Raw genomic sequence first — 15,147 nt, forward strand, 5'->3', positions numbered from 1 at the left:
AAGCATTGTAAAATGATGACGTGGAAGGTGGGTGGGTGGTAGGGAAAGACATGAGATGAGTTGGAAAAGAAGAAATGAGAAAGTGAATGGAGAATTTTTGAACTTTATGTGAACATAAAGTTTTTATTATAGGCATGCATGAAGAAATTAGTATTGAAGAGCCACAGGTAAGAGGTTAGCACCTTCTACTGTAGGAAGGGTTACCTATTGTTCATTTGTAGTTGGTCATTGAAATTGCTTCAGGAAGTCCTCTTTTATTTGGGGCCAGTTATATAACTTGAGTCTATGGCCATTCAGTAAGAACATAAAAGACACTGGATCAATGGTACTTATTTGGACAGCTCCATTTGCAAATACATGGTTTATTTCATAAGGACCTAGCCATTATGTCTACAGCTTGGCTAGCATATCTTTAAATTTGGAATCATACAACAATGTCGAGTCACCAATCTGAAATTGTTTATTCTTAATGTGGGAGTCATTCCATTGTTTCCTTTGCTTCTATATAATTTTAGTGCATTCCAAAGTAGCCTTGCACATTTCATCCAAAGAATTAAGATGTAAAAGACATTCTCTCTATGCTATAGGAAATTCAATGTTCAACTCCAATGTCATTCTTAAAGTTTTATCTTCAAATTCAATGGGGAGCATTACTACTTTCTCATATAGTAGCTCAAATGGTGTGAACCCTATAGTAGTCTTCCATGTTTTTCTATAGTCCCAAATAGCTTTTGGTAGTCTTCTATTCCAATCTCGTCGATGCAAATGAACTATTTTTGTTAAGGCAAGCTCTATCTCTCAATTTGTGACTTCTTCTTGTCCATTAATATGAGGGTGATAGGGGCTTGATTTCTAGTGTTTGATATTATACTATTTCATAAGTTCTGTGATTAGATTAGAAGTGAATTGAGCACCCTAGTCAGTGATAAGTTCTTTAGGTACACCATAGTGAGTAAAGATTTCCTCGTATAGAAATTTTGCAACTTTGTGATTATGGGCATGCTTCATTGCTTTGACTTCAACCCATTTTGTCAAGTAGTTAGTGCACACAAGGATATATGATTTCTCATTGGATGGAGAATCGATTGGACCAATGAAATCCATGCCCCATTTATCAAATGGTGTTAACGCGCATTGTGGATTGAGAGGCATTTCATATGTTCTTGTTGGTCGGCCCATCCTTTGACATTTATCACACTTCAATGTATAGTTGGCTACGTCTTTGTGAAGTGTAGGCCAATAGTAACAAGTTGTTAAAATCTTCAATGTTGTTCCTTTTGCTACAAAGTGTCCTCCACATGTTTCATTATGACATGCATGTAGAATGTCATATGTCTCATCCTCTCTCACACATCTCCTCATAACTTGATCAAGTCCAGTGTAAAATAAGATATTATCAATCCAAGAGAAATGGAAAATTTTCTCTACAAGTAACTTATTTTCCTTGTAAGAGAAATGTGATGGCATTTTATTAGCTGCAATGTAGTTAGCAATGCCTACATACCATGGAGTTTGGACAACAATATGAAATAAATGCTCATCTAGAAATGCATCATCTATCAGAGTAGTGCCATTTTCATCATGGTGTATTCTTGATAGATAATCAACTACCACATTAGCTCTCCCAAGCTTATCAATGATGGTGATATCAAATTCTTTCAACAATAGTAGCCATCTTGTTAATGAGGTATTTAATTTCTACATGATTAGTATGAAAAAATATGGGATAGCTAGTTATGTAATGCTAGAATTCATTTAGAGCATAAACTCCTGCTAATAGTTCTTTTTTAGTCACTGTGTAGAGCATAAACTCCTGCTAGCATAAACTAGAGCATATACATAGATCTGCCACTTCCCTCCTTCCTTAGGTATAATACCTAAGGGTGATTCATATTTACTATCAAAGATTGGATAGATAAATCTATCATCCAACAATTTCTGTAACTCTGTCTTAACTATTTCACATAATGTTGGGTTTAGTCTCCTTTGAGGCTATCAGAGTGACAAGCTTTCTTCATTGATGTATATCCTATGGGTGCAAATTTTAGGAATTAATCCTACCATATCCTTATAATCCAAAGAAAATTCTTTTTCATGTTGATTGAGGAGCTTAGTTAATAGTTCCAATTGGGATATGGACAACTTATTGTTTACATGAAGATTATGACCAGGGGAAAGTTCCAGAGTAGTTGTTAATTCTACCATTGACACTTCTAGTACTGGTCTTGTAGATACTTCTCTTAGCAATAGCTAGTCATTTATTTTAGGAGTTGCTAAGTAAATAATGTCTTCATAGGTACATAGTTATAAGATAGAACTTTCATCAATATCTTTGGACACTATACACTCATTGCTGAGAATGCTTTGTACTATTTCATCTTCTTCCTATATTTTTAGAAAAGATTGTTTATGCAACATCATGAGTTGGGTTATAGAATTCAGTTCTTCCTCTTCATCTCCTAAATCTGGTTGGGGTTGGACAGGTGGATATAGCTCTAGCTTCCTTATGTTTTGACCATTTGAAATTGTCATACTACTTAATCTACAACTAATTTTAGCATTGATATTAGCTAACCAAGGTCATCCTAATATGATAGGATAGCTAGCTAGTTTGACTTTGGGTGATAGGATGAGAAAATCAGCAAGGTACTCCCAAGAATGTAAAGTCACTATCACATCTTCTATGAGACCATTTGGAGTTACAGTTGAACTGTCTACAAGTTGTAACACTATGGGAGTTGTCCTTAAGCCCTCCATGCATAACCTATGCATTGTATCTTTGCTCATTACATTGATTGCTGCTCCAAGATCAACTAAAGCATTTTTCATAGCCTGTCCATTTATGAACAAGTTAACCACTGGACTACTAGGGTCTAAATACTTTGGTGTTACTACCTTCCCTAACATGATATCTCCTAATTTCCCAACAACATGAACTATTTGAGGGTCTTTCTGCTTCTGCCCTGGCTTTTTAAGACATGCTTCCTTAATAGCCTTTCCATAAAGAGGGACATCCTTGATAGATTGAAATAAAGGAATTTGAACATGCATGTTTTTCAGCAACTCAATGATGTCAAATGTATCTTCCTTTTGGGTTATAGATTTCTCTTTATCTAGCCTATGTGGAAAAGGAGGATTCACTATGGTATGGTTAGTAGTCTTGCTAGACACATTAGTTGGTAGATTGATATATGGTAGTATCACTTTTGGAAGGGGTGCTATAGGAGTATCTACAACTTCTATTATAATAGGGTATTCCAATGCTCGAAATTGTTTACCTAACCTTAAGTGTATATCAAATACATCTAAGAAATATGTAGGGGATTTTTGAGTATATATAGTGTACATTTTCTAGTGTGGTTACCTTTTTTTTGGATTTGGTTGAGGCTAAGCAAGCAACTGAGTTGGCTTAGGGTTAATAGTAGTTACTACAGGAGGTGGCATTACTGTAGGAGGTTGAACTAGAGGCAATATTTGTGGGTTGCCAATATTTTGGCTAGGCCATTATGAAGGCCCCTTCCATTGATTATTAGGCTACCAATTTCCTTGCAATGGTTGCCAATTGTTTTGTTGATTTTGCCATTGATTATTTTGCTAGTTTTGCCACTGGTGATTGTACTAGTTTGGCCACTGGCTATTATACTAGTTTGGCCAAGAAGGTTGGGAGTACTAGGAAGGATTCTAATAACTTTGGTTTTTCCATTGATTATTATAAGGATTTGAAAATTATAGAGGATCTTGAGGCATACCTTGTCTCAAGGCCCATGGTCAACATTGAGAAATGTAGAACACCTAGTCATTTTCCTTATCTATCTTCATGTACTCAGTTGGCAAATTCTAGTTCTCCAAGTTTGCTACCAGTTTACATGTGCAGTATTGCTTCTGTTTGCAACAATGCGGATGGTACTTGGCCAATCATGATTTAGCTTCTACATGCTTCCTCTTTGTAGTCATTGTGTTGAAATGTGTAGTGACATTATTTATGATAACCTTCTTGAAATCTGTCATTAGTTTAGATATCTTGAGCTTTGAAATACCCTGATTGATTCCTTTATTGACTGTGGAATGAGGTCCTCGGCCTTTCTTCATAATTGACCTTGAATATTTTTGACAGATTTTTTTGAGGTCATCCTAGGAAGATTGATATACATCACCACCAACCATTAGGTCTAGTGCTTCTACACAATTATCATGCACACCTCTTAAAAAGACTAGCTTTTTTGAATCCTCAAACAACACATGATGAGGGTTCTTCTGCAGTATATACAAGAAACATGAGACATATTCTTCCAATGTTTCTTCCTCCTTTTGTTATATCTTGAATATTTCATGTCCTCTTGAACCAGATGCTTTGCAATACTCTTTGTATTTATCTAGAAACAGAGTTTGCATTTCATCCCAATTTCCTATTGCATTGGCTCTTAAGCCCATGAACTATCATAGAGCTGATTCTTTTAGTGTTTCTAGAAACAACTTGAGCTTATGGGCATTAGTGTTGTAGTCAAAGCTATGACAAAGTATGTCAAACTCAAACAAAAAAGTATCAAGGTCTTCAGTTACAAGGCCATAGAACTTTGGAAGAGTAGTTGTGGGTATATTCTTGAGATTAGCATTATTTATGAGACTTGGAAGAGGAAATGGAAAAGTAGGTTGTGTTATTACTAGAGGTATTAGATCATGAGGTTGTAGCTGAAAAGGAACATTGGGTACTGGATTGTTAATAACTGGTGGATTTGGAGTAGTACTATCAATGCAATTGGCCAAAATTTCAGCAAAAGGTTAAAGACCACTTGTATCTATAGGTTCTACTCTTGAGGGTGATTCTATAGGGAAAATAGGGCTTGTGTCCTCAAAAGGAAACTCAACTTCTTCTTCTTCAATTACTTCATTCAAATTAACAGACTCCTATGGAAGAAATCTTCCATATTCATCTCATTATTTTCCTCTTTGATGCATGCAATTAAATTCTTCACATTGGTGAAGAAAGTTTTAAGACTGCAAATTTCTAAAAAAAACTTAACTAAGAACTATGAATCAAGAATGCTCCTAGCTTGACACCATCCCTAGCAATGACACCAAAAATGATCCGACTCATAATAAGTGTATAATAATCATGCCCAAGGTTGTACTTATGAATAGTATATTCAATCTAAGAACTATTTTCCCCACCATGAGGTGCATTTAATTTTTCAACCTAGGGACATATACTTGAAATGGTCGGCACAATATGTGCACTAATTTTCTTAATGAGTCATCATGCTTATGTTGTAGGAAAGTAAAATGCAAGGAAAGAACCTACACTAGTGCTACAAGAAATTAACACACTTAAATCTTTAGTAAAATGAATGCTACAATTAAATACTAACTTATATTCCAACTCAATTCATCTACTATAACTATTCTTACAAATGTTGTAGGAACACTCACAAAGTATGATTCTATAGGAAGGAACTTATAAATTCTACCTACAATACTAGAAATACTGAAAAGTAAATCTATACTACTCTAATCTAATCCACCTCCCAAGTGACCCCCCTTGGTTGGCTTCTACTAATCTACTAACACAAAGTGTAAACCAAGAGCTATTTCATTATGTTCCAAAAACTCCTTACATGAGAACGATACATAAAACTATAAAAAAACTCACTACAAGAGTCAACAGTTTCTTTTCATAAACTTTCTTCTAACCTCCTAACACCATTGATCTAATGCTTGTAAATAGAGGATTGAAACTTATTCAAAAATAAGAAAGCAAAAAAATTGACAACAAATCCATCAGAGAAAAAGAAGGAATGATAACAGTCACGGTACAAGTAATAAATTCTAGACAACTGATTTGACACAATAGTAAATGTAGAGAAAATATAACAATTCTTCATAGCTCCTCCTTTGTAATGGCTGTGTCTCTTGGTACCATTATGACTTATTCCACTCCACCATGGCTAAACCTTAATTTTTTCTCCTTGAATACCATCGGCCATCTTCAATGTTCCTCTTTAATGCTTCCAACCATCTTCAACTTCCTTTGCTAACAAGTTAGTTATAATGCAGAGTTATTTACAAATAAGCATAATAAAATTAAATCCAAATATTATAACACACATTCTGATGGTTAAATGAAATACTACATTATATATAATATTGGCAAAATATGACATAATCTCTACCCATAGGTTAATGGTTCTATTCTAGACTTTAATCATTAGTTCAGGTAAACATAAATTCAAAAATGTCTTGGTGGTATTAAAATAAAGTATTAAAATTATAATAAAATAGAGGCAATAATTAGCCTCATCAACCATCTCCCAATTACTTGGCTTTTTCCCAACTAAATATCTTAGCAAATTACCCAAGCTTCTGTTCATAACCTCTGTCTGTCCATCTATTTGTGGATGGAATGTAGAGCTAAACTTCAACTCAGTACACATATTTTTTTACAAAGTCTTCCAAAAAAACCAAAAAACTTGTTGTCTCTATCAAAAATAATACTTCTTGGCAATCCATGCAATCTCACAATCTCTTTAAATAATAGTTCAGCATCATGCTCAACATCTGATGTCTTCTTACATGGTATGAAATGAGCCATCTTAGAAAATCTATCCACTGCAACAAATATAGAGTCATACCCCTTCACTATCTTAGGTAATCCAAGACCAAAATCCATTTGGATATCACTCCAAGTTTTTTCAATAATAGTAAAATGTGTATACAAACCAATATTTTAACTTACTCCTTTTGCAACTTGACAAAATAAACAACTCTACAAATTTCTAAACATCCTCATACATTTGTGGCCAATAATATTTATCTTTCCCCAAACTTAATGTCTTATCAATTCCAAAATGTCCAATCAATCCACCACTATGTTTTTCATTATGTTGGTGTAAATAAGTATTCACTATTTACACTTTACTTAAGTTTACTTAGGTCAATGCATTATTTTATTATTTATTAGGTTGGCACTTAGGATTTTGCATACTTTTATGAGTGGTCATGTTGGCAACATAGAAATTAGCAACTCTAATTTAGCACATGGTGTCTACAACAATGGAGTTTGCATTATCATGTATACAACATAGTTATTTGCACTCTTAATTAAGCATATGGTATCTACAACATTATTTTTTGTGCTACACCTTTTTAGGTTTATCCTCTCATCATTGTACTTAATCCTGTGCTTCATGGAGAATAATCCACTCCTGGTGAACATATGCTTGGTTGTAAGACTTATCAACGTGCTAACTCTAAGACATTCTAGAAGCATTCTAGAGGCCTTTAGATACAGACACTCTTAGTGTACATGTACATCAATTGAATATCATATTGTCATTCTAATCATGCTCTATTGGTCTATTCCATTCTTGTGCTTGAATTCTTTGATCTTGGGTAAATTTTTTCCTATGAATTTTTTTGACATGGTATTGGAGTTAAGGGATATTCGCTTCACATAGCCATTGGAGACCTTTGTTGCTTCACCTCTTGCAGGACCCAATTCAAATTTGGAGCATCTATAACCATTGGGAGTGTATAGAGCCAAAGTGGACCTCACCAGTGTGTCTAGAGCATTGATTTGATAAATTTTGACTATAAATTTGCTCATGTGTGGCAATAGTCAAAATTAAGGCAATTTTTTTTTGCAAACTGACACCCAAAGGCCCAATTTGCCAAATTTGTATGATCATTTTAGATCTCTGAATTTAATTTTCAGATCTGTATATTTTATTATTTCAGTCTCTACAATTTCTTTGCATTATTTTTTGGATCTACATTTTTTTTTTGGAAATTTTTTGGCCATCAAGCCTTTAGAGGAGAGATTTTTTGTAGGACAAGATTGGAGCTTGTAGGTGTAAATCAGATATTTGCATCACATTTAGAAGGTCAAAAAACTCCCCAAATTAACTTTTGTTTCACCAAAATTGGACATCTAAGTTAAAAATTAGAGTCATTTGATTTTTGGAGGCACGACGGTAGCAATTCAGGAAAATTATAATAGAGGTGATTTTCAGATAGCGATATCTCCCTTTTGCGAGCAAATTTTTTTTTTTTAGGGTAGAATTGCATGATCTACACATTGTGGATCCTAATTTTTAAAACTTCAAATGGTTAGTACAAGCTCATCCTAACACATAATCATATTCTATATTTTTTGAAAGTGCATATTTTTTTGTCTACTTTCCAGATCTACATTCATATTATAGGATTGTGTGGACAAAAATACCACTTTTAGAAATAGGTCCTATTTTGCATTGTATTGCTTTAAATTTGTTCTATTTCTAAGCTCCATTGTAAAGTTTTAGAGTTTTACTCTAAAAGAAGGTTGTAAGCAGCAAAATTAGAAGCCCACTTTGTTCATTTTGACAAGTGTTCTATTGTAAATGCACTACATATAAAGTGCCAAAATCTTACAGTTGGTTGGGGGGGGGGGGGGGTGTGGTTTGATTGAGTGAAAAGGGGGTGTGTATTGTGTTTTGTGTCTCCTTGATATTGTGCTCTTGCATTATGGTTTTTTTTTCAAAGTTCACTCCACATAATTATGCTACTTGGAAAGAAAACATAAAGGAACCATTGGTTGAAAAAGGTTTGCTATGTTATGTAACTAGTTTAGCAAAGAAACCTCCTACTAATGTTGATGAAGCTCAAAAAGAAGATTGGGAATCCAAACAAGAAATGGCCCTACAAACCTTACTCAAGAATATCTCAGATCTTGTCAAATATCATGTTAGGAAACTTACCAATCCAATAGAGGTCTAGGCTAAACTTGAAGCATTGTATGGGACTATAGATGAAGACATGGCCTAGACCATTGAGGACAAACTTCTTGAGTTGGATCCTAGGAATTTTGATACCATCAAATATTATCTTACCCAAGTAGACATGTATAGGGCACAACTTAAGGATTTAGGTGAAACCATCAAGGATGGAAAGATGATCAAACATATAATGACTCCTCTTCCACCTGAATATGCTCCTTTTGTTTCTAGTTATAATACTCATAAATTAATAATGGGTAGTGCCTACACTAAACCTTCATTTGAGAAATTTTTATAAATGCTGGTCTTAGAACATGACAATTTAGTGAGTATGGGAATTCTTCAGTCTTCCGAGACCAAAGTTGAAGGAAATTGAAGTAGTAAAAACTCCAACAAAAAGCAAAAGGAGTGGAAGGCTAAGCCATAAGATGACATGCAATAATCCTATCTAAATAGCAATCTTCCTCTCATGAATCTCCTTCCACTCAAAAATCTTCCTCACAACAAGGAAAGTCTTTTTCCAAAAATAATTAGAAGGAGAACAACTCCAACAAAAGGGAGAAGAAAACTTGTGCCTATTGTAAGAAGAATGGTCATGATGAACATGACTGTAAGGATAATTAGATTGATGAATCGGTAAACCTAATGAGAAAACACAAAATTAATGTACCAAATGCCTAGAAGGATAAGGTATCTTCAACCACTTTTAAAGGTAAGGTACAAGCTTTGATAGCAAGTACAAACAATACTAAGGAATGAGTTCTTGATTCAGGAGCTACACATCATATGGGTTCTTTAAGGGAGTATTTTTCTGCTTTGAAACCATCAAATGTACCTTACATCTATGTGGGTAATGACACTCAAGTGGAAGTTGAAGGGAAAGAGAATTTTGAGTTGGGCAATGGCATCTTCAAGGGTGTTCTTCATGTTCCTAACCTTACCACCAACCTCCTCTCCATCTACCAAATAACTCACTATGGATGTGATAACAAAGTGGAGTTCCTTCCTAATACAATTTTGGTGAAAAATCTCAAAGAGAATTCTATTGTGGTGGTTGGAAAGGCTAATAATGAGACAAGACTTTACTCTTTTTCTTATTTTGTGCCTAAGGCAACTTCCCTTGCCTTTTTGACTCATTCAAATTCACAAAGTAAACTATGGCATGAGAGATTTGGACATCTCAATTATTGCTACCTTCAACAACTTAGCAGCAAGGATATGGTCATTGGTCTACTCAAGTCAAGTATTCAAAGGGTGTATGTTCAGGTTGTGAAGCAGGCAAGCATCCCAAAGAGAAATATGACAAGGGAAAGTTTTGGAAGGCTATTGTTGTTCTTGAATTGGTTCATAGTGATGTAGCTGGCCCATTTCAAGTACCATCTTCTAGTAATGTTGGCTATGTTCTCACCTTTATTGGTGACCTTTCACACTACACTTGGGTCTTCTTTCTTGCTCATAAGAGTGAAGTATTTGATAAGTTTATCACCTTCAAAGCTCAAGTTGAGAAAAAATTAGGGAAAGCCATCAAGATTCTATGAATAGACAATGACAAGGAATATGTCAAATCTAGGCTTATATAATTTTGTACTCATGAGGCTATTGATCAACATTCAACTGCCTACGCACCATAGCAAAATGGTATTGCTAAAAGGAAGAATAGAACCCTTAAGCAGATGACCACTTGTATGCTTCAACATAAGTCTCTAGATCAAGTGTTTTGGGTAGAAGCCATGTGTTGTGCCAACTGCATCCAAAATAGAAGTCTCCATAAGGCCTTAGATGGAATTATACCTTTTGAAGCTTGGTGTGGTATAAAACCAAGTGTAAAGAACTTTAAAGTTTTTGGTTGTCCAGTACGGGCAAGGATACCTCCACAAAAGTGAAAGGCATTAGAAACTCAAAGTAAACCTTGTATTTTTGTTAGATATCCTGACCATCTTAAGATATGAAAACTCATGGATCTAGAGACACATGAAATTTTTTTTGAGAGGAGTGTTCAGTTTGAAGAAACTTGTCCAAAATTAGGTTCTTCAACTCCTTCTTCTTCCTCCTTTGTGGAAAGTGATAAAAGTGATGATAGTGACTCAGAAGATGAGATTCCTTTAACTTTGACTCCTAGGACACCACCTTCATAGGGTCCAAAAATAGTTGAGGACATTCCTTCTTCTTCTTCTGCTAAACCTCATCGAGCACAGTGAACCCTTGATTCAGAAGGTTCATTGGTGGGGAATCCTTGAGACACTCAGAGGACAAGGTCACAACACAAATCATTTCCACATGCTTATATTCCCATTGCTTCAAATCCATAGTAAATTAAGGAAACATTAGGGATTCCAAAATGGGACAAGGCTATGGAGGAAGAATATAACTCTTTGATTAAAAATAACACTTGGGACTTAGTTCCCCTTCTTAAGGGTAGAAATTTGGTTTGGTGTAAGTGGATCTATCAAACCAAATTTGCAGTAGATGGAAGTGTGGATAAGCATAAGGCCAAACTAGTTGCCAAAGGTTTTTCATAGGTTCCAAGTATTGACTATATAGAGACTGTTGCACCAGTCACCAAGATGAAATCCATTCACTTGACACAGCTATTGCTACAGCTCATGGTTGGGTTGTACATCATATGGATGTAAAGAGTGCTTTTTTGAATGATGATCTTCATGTAGATATTTATATGCAGTAGCCATAGGGGTTCATGCAGGATTCTACTAGGGTTTGTAGATTGAAGAAGTCTATCTATGCTCTTAAGAAGGCTCCTCAGGCTTGGTCGAAGATGGATTCCTTCTCAGTCTCTATAGGATTTACTAAGTGTCATTCTAATTTGAATATCTACATTCTTTAGAAGAATGACTCACATTTGATACTCATGCTTTATGTAGATGACTTGATCATTATAGGAAGCACTTCATCCATCATTTCCAGTGTCAAAACCTCTTTGCAAGACAAATTTTCTATGATAGACTTGGGTTTACTAGATTATTTCCTTGATATTCAGATCACACAATCTTCTATCGGGGTCACACTTTCTCAACCCAAGTATGCTCTTGACTTGATTTCTCAATTTCACATGAGTGACTGCAAGCTTGCTCCCACTCTCTTTCTTTTAGGTGTCAAGTTATAGGCCAAGTGTACCACTCCACTTGTTAATGCTACATTGTATAGATATTTGGTTGGGAGTCTCATCTATTTGACACATACATGCCTTGATAGAGCTTTTGTAGTTGACATGGTTTTTCACTTCATGCAAGAGCCACATGAGCTTCATTAGAAGGTTGTCAATGCATCTTGCACTACATATAGGGTACACATAAACATGGGATACACTATGGAGTAGGTACAGGACTTTAGTTGGTTGGATATAAAGACTTAGACTATGCAGGGGATCTTGACTCTTGCAAGTCTACTTCAAGTTATATGTTTCATCTTGGTTCTGGCCTCATTTGTTAGTAGAGTAAGAAGCAAAATAATGTTTCTCTTTCTTCAACTAAGGTTGAGTATCGAGGAGCTATCAATACAACTACAAAGACTCTTTGGTTACAACACATCCTAAAGGAGTTTGGATTTGACCTACCTAAACCTATAATCATATATTGTAACAATCAGAGTGCTATTAAGATCTCTAAACATCTAGTTCAACATCAATGGACTAAACACATTGAGGTTCATATGCACTACATTAGAGAGCTGATACATGAGTAGATCATTGCATTATAGTATTGTCCTACAGTAGAGCAAGTCGCAAATATCTTCACCAAACCCTTCACTAAGGTTTTATTATATTCATTTACAAGATCTCTTGGGGGTGTGGGATGTTGTAGAAAGGGGAATCCCTTGACTTCTCTTTTCTTTCTTTTGAGAGGGATCTTTTCCTCATCTAAGGTCTTCGTCTCTCTCATCTTTATTGTACTTATCTCTCTTTTTGGAGGAGGGTTTTCCCCATGAGGTTTTCCCTCTTTCTCCACTTTATGAGAGATTACATTTCATCACATTGTATGTAGAGAATTGCTTTTGTACATGGGTACCTAACACGAACTTATCATTAGGACCCATCATACATTTGTGAGCTTAAGTGCATTCTCCTAAGTTTCACTTAAGAGGGGGTGTTGGTATAAATAAGTATTCACTATTTACACTTTACTTAAGTTTACTTAGGTCAATGCATTATTTTATTATTTATTAGGTTCACACTTAGGAGTTTGCAAACTTTTATGAGTTTTCATTTTGACAACATAAAAGTAAGCAACTTTAATTCAGCACATGGTGTCTACAACACTAGAGTTTGCATAATTAACTAAGTTTTCATGTAGACAACATAGTTATTTGTACTCTTAATCAAGCAAATGGTGTCTAGAACAATATTTTTTGTGCTACACCTTTGTAGGCTTATCCTCTCATCATCGAACTTACTACTATGCTTGATGGAGGATAATCCACTCCTGGTGGACATGTACTTGGTTGTAAGATTTATCAGTGTGTTGACTCCTAGAAATTCTAGAAGCATTCTAGAGGCCTTTATATATAGGCACTCCTAGTGTACTTGTATGTTAATTGAATATCATATTGTTATTCTGATCATACTCTATTGGTCTATTCTATGTTTGTGCTTGAGTTCCTTGATCTTAGGTGAATTTTTCCCTAAGGAAATTCTTACACATTAATCAAATTCAACCTCATGAAGGTACTAGTTGCATTAGTCAATATTGTTATTCTAATCATACTCTATTGGTCTATTCTATGCTTGTGCTTGAGTTCCTTGATCTTGGGTGATTTTTTTCCTAAGAAAATTCTTACACATTAATCAAATTCAACCTCATGAAGGTACTAGGTGCATTAGTCAAACCAACCCTTCATACAAACCATCTTTTGTCTTGAAAGTAGTCTTCCATTCATCACCTTCTCTAATTCTAATATGATAATAGCCACTCTTTAAATCAATCTTGGTAAAATATTTTGCTCCACTCAAACAATACATTATGTCATCCATTCTCGGCATAGAAAATCTATATTTCACTATAATCTTGTTAATAGCTCTAGAATTACTACACATTCTCCATTCTCAATTCTTTTTAGGTGCTAATATAGTAGGTACATTACATGGACTCAAACTTTCTCTGATCAAACCTTTCTACAACAACTCATGCACTTGTTTGTTAAGTTCCTCATTCTTTGTACATGCCAATATATAGGGTGCTTTGTTTGGAAAACTAGCTCTAGGAATCAGATCCATACAATGACTTATTCTTCTCATTAGAGGTAAACCATCAGGCATATCCTTTACAACAATCTCTTGATACTCATTCAACAATTTTGCAATTTTTTCTGATATTCGGCTACCACTATTTGTTGTCACTTGATCATTACCAGCTTATGTTTCTTAGTCATTACTACCAAAACTCAATCATCTAAGAACTATAGAAAAACAAACTTGATTCTTCTTTACTTCCTTTTCAAATTTCTTTCCATTAACCATGCAAACTTTTATTTTAATATGACTAACCTCATCTTGAATTACAATTAGAGGTAGCAATATTTGCTTCTTCCTATTTACCCAAAGAGTATATTGATTCAATCTTTCATCATCTACAACATATCTATCATATTGTCAAGGTCTAACAAACAAAATATGACAACAATCCATAGGTATAATATCACACGTCACTTCATCAAGGTAATGTCCAATCTTGAACTTCACAATACATTGCTCACTTACCAATATCTTATTCTCATTTTTTATCTATGAAACATGATAAGGTTTGGGATGTTTTAGCCTATGCAATTGCAACTTTGTAACTAGCTCTTTTGATTTCAAATTTGTTGAACTTCCATTATCAATGATCACCTTGTAGCATTTTCTAGCCATCTTACATCTGGTCTTGAAAAGACTTCTTCTCAAAATATGTTCCTCATCATTTCCCTTATTACATAAGGTTCTTCTCACCATTAGATTTTATCTAGCCTTAGGTCCACTTGGTGCACTCCTAATGTCTCATTGAATCACAACATTTCCATTATTTTGTCCACTTTTTGAAGATCTACATTCAAAAGATCTATGCACTTCTTTACCACATCTTAAATAATTACCATGAAAACTACCTTTAGAATATGAATTACCTCTTCCTTAGTAAGAACCAGTACCTTGTCGGTAAGAACTACCAACTTTCCACTCATTCTTGTCTTGGTCATCATTGTTCCATTCAGATTTTCCTCTATCATGCACAAAACTATCAAATCTGCCACCTTCACCATAAGATCTTCATCTACCTTTTCAGAATCTACCACCTCTACCTCTTTGTCTTTGTTAATGATTCTTTGTCAAGATCTCTTCAACTTTCAAGGCATATTTATATACTTATTGCACACTTTCCAACTTCACAAAACTTATATCATCTTGAATTCT

The sequence above is a fragment of the Cupressus sempervirens genome, chromosome 10, assembly GCF_028749045.1.
Source record: "Cupressus sempervirens isolate cs-2001-9-10 chromosome 10, ASM2874904v1, whole genome shotgun sequence".
Classification (NCBI taxonomy): Eukaryota; Viridiplantae; Streptophyta; class Pinopsida; order Cupressales; family Cupressaceae; genus Cupressus; species Cupressus sempervirens.